The 2,769-nt window shown below is 41.0% G+C and overlaps 1 pseudogene; it reads right to left on the reverse strand.

Annotated features, from left to right (window-relative positions):
• Positions 1–283: 283 nt before the first annotated feature.
• LOC113618689 (tubulin alpha-1C chain-like) lies at positions 284–1,610 on the reverse strand (annotated as a pseudogene).
• Positions 1,611–2,769: the final 1,159 nt, after the last annotated feature.

Here is a 2,769-nt window from a genome sequence, read left to right on the forward strand (position 1 = left end):
CACTATTTCAAGATTCATTAATAATGAGCTCTCATGAATATATGGAGATGGTACGTCAGAGCCTGTAGCATCTCTGCACTGTTTGTGGATAGGCAATGAATATCTATTAATTTGTTCTTAGTCTCCAACCTGGTCTCTTAGCACTGAACATTAACTAGTTATTTATTTTGACATTGAAAATAGAAATATCACTTTTATTGACAAAATAGGGCCACAAAGGGCAGCTCCACAGAACACAAATAAGACAACCCTAAGACAAGAGTGTAAAACTGTAGCAGACAGGTTAATACTCTTCACCTTCATCCTCTCCCACCTCCTCTCCAACCTCCTTGTAAACCTTCTCAAGGGCAGCCATGTCCTCACAGGCTTCAAAAAACTTTCCTTACTCCATGCCCTCACCCACGTACCACTGAACAAAGGCATGCTTGTCATACATTAGGTTAAACTTGTGGTTCAGGCAAGCCCAGGCCTCAGCGATGGCTGTGGCGCTGCTCAGCATGCACAGAGCAAGCTGTATTTTGGCCAGGTTTCCACCAGGTACCACAGTGGGAGGCTGGTAATTATTGCCAACTTTGAAGGCTGTCTAGTCCACAAACTGGATGGTATGCTTGGTCTTGAGGGTAGCAATGGCAGCATTGACATCTTTGGGAACCACATCACCATGGTACAACAGGCAGTAAGCCATGTATTTACCATGGTGAGGGTTGTATTTCATCATCTGGTTGGCTGTTTCAAAGCAAGCATTGGTGATCTCTGCTACAGTAAGCTGTTCATGGTAGGCTTTCTCAGCAGAGATGACAGGGGCATATGTAGCTAGAGGGAAGTGGATGTGGGGGTAAGGGCACCAAGCTTGTCTGGAATTCTGTCAGATCAATATTCAGGGCTCCATCCAATCTCAGGGAAGCAGTGATGGAGGACACTATTTGGCTCATGAGGTGATTAAGATTAGTGTAGGTTGGGTGCTCAATATTGAGGTTTCTATAACAGAAGTCATAGATGGCCTCATTGTCTACCATGAAGGCACAATGAGTGCTCCAGCATGGTGTGTGTGGTGAGGATGGAGTTGTAGGGCTCAATTACAGCTGAGGAAACCTGGGGTGCTGGGCAAATGGAGAACTCAGCTTGGACTTCTTGCCATAATCAACAGAGAGACGTTCCATCAGCAGGGAGGTAAACCTAGAACCAGTTCCCCCACCAAAGCTGTGGAAAACCAAGAAACCCTGAAGACCTGTATACTATTTCCAAATCCGGTCCAAGACAAGGTCAATGATCTCCTTGCCAATGGGGTAGTGACTGCGGGCATAGTTATTGTCAGCATCTTCCTTGCCTGTGAGGAACTGCTCAGGGTGGAGGAGCTGGCAGTAGGTGCTAGTGCAAAATGCATCAATGACCATGGGTTCCAGGTCTACAAACACTGTTGTGAGCACATGCCTGCCAGTGCCTGTCTCGCTGAAGAAGGTGTTGAAGGAGTCATCCCTTCCCCCAATAGTCTTGTCACCTGACATCTGGCCATTGGGCTGGATGTCATGTTCCAGTCAGTAGAACTCTCAGAAGGCATTGCTGATGGGGACACTGGCCTGGCCAACATGAATGGAGATGCACTCACACATGGCTGAGACTTGTAGGGTTCTGTGGCACTGGAGGAGACGAGGGGACAGCCACAAAGATCTCCCACTAACAGATTACCAAGGAGTCCGGGGAAGAAGTAGTCAAACATTAACTATTTAAAAAGCAGTTCATTAGATATATTATTTTTGATTTTAGAAGTATACATGTGCATTCATATACATATATATAGGAAGATAATATGCAACAAAATAGCAATAATACTTTTCACTGCATAAGAAAATTAGAAAAAAAATATTATCCTTATTTCTGTATTTTTAAAATGTTTTCACTCAAGTTTACAAGAAACAACACTAATACAGTTATAGCAACAATACAATTTGTTTTTACCAGTGATTTTTAACCGACTGGTACTCATAAATGCATTTAGAGAGCTAGTATTATGACTGTTTTGTATAAAAGAATCCACCCTCATCTTGATTGCCTTACATGAATAAGTGATAAGATTGAATCCATATATTACAACCATAAATCTTGTACATTCCCCACTATGATTTTAAAAGAAAAAGAAAAAACAAAGTGCTGACCTTTTTAGGACTGAGAATAAATACCTAACAGCAGGGAATGAAGAGAAGCTCAACCATCAGAGAAAGTTAATTGGGCAAATTGAGACTCAACGTATACCTTCCAACACAGCTAGGATCTGGGTAGTTGGGCATCCAGAAGGGTAGGCTTTCTGGGCAAGGGATAGAGCACCAGGAAATCAAAGCTATGGACAAAAAATGATCATGGGATTGATGGAGATGTAGGAAAATTTAGAGAATAAAATTTTATTAAATAAGTGCTAAATCATATTCATGTATGCTTTTAATACAATTTTGGTGAATAAACAAAAAAATTTAAAAGTGAAGAGAATATATCTAGACAGGAGGCATCTGTTTCCTCAACTATACATTTGTTGCCTAATTTATGATGAAAATAGATAAATTTTATTGCGTACTTTGTATATGCTTGTCAGTATGCTAAGAACTTTAGACACACTTTTATTTAAATACCTGAACAATTCACTTAAGTAGATATTATTGTCCCCATTTTTAAATGACAAAACCAAAACTCAGAAGATTAAGTAACTTGGCCAAAGTAAGTCATTTAGGTAGTGGCAGAGCCAGGATTTGACACTGCATTGCCTGCATTCCAAGTTGA

This window comes from Aethalodelphis obliquidens, unplaced genomic scaffold, assembly GCF_003676395.1.
Source record: "Aethalodelphis obliquidens isolate GAN/ISIS:26980383/991018 unplaced genomic scaffold, ASM367639v1 scaffold6, whole genome shotgun sequence".
Classification (NCBI taxonomy): Eukaryota; Metazoa; Chordata; class Mammalia; order Artiodactyla; family Delphinidae; genus Aethalodelphis; species Aethalodelphis obliquidens.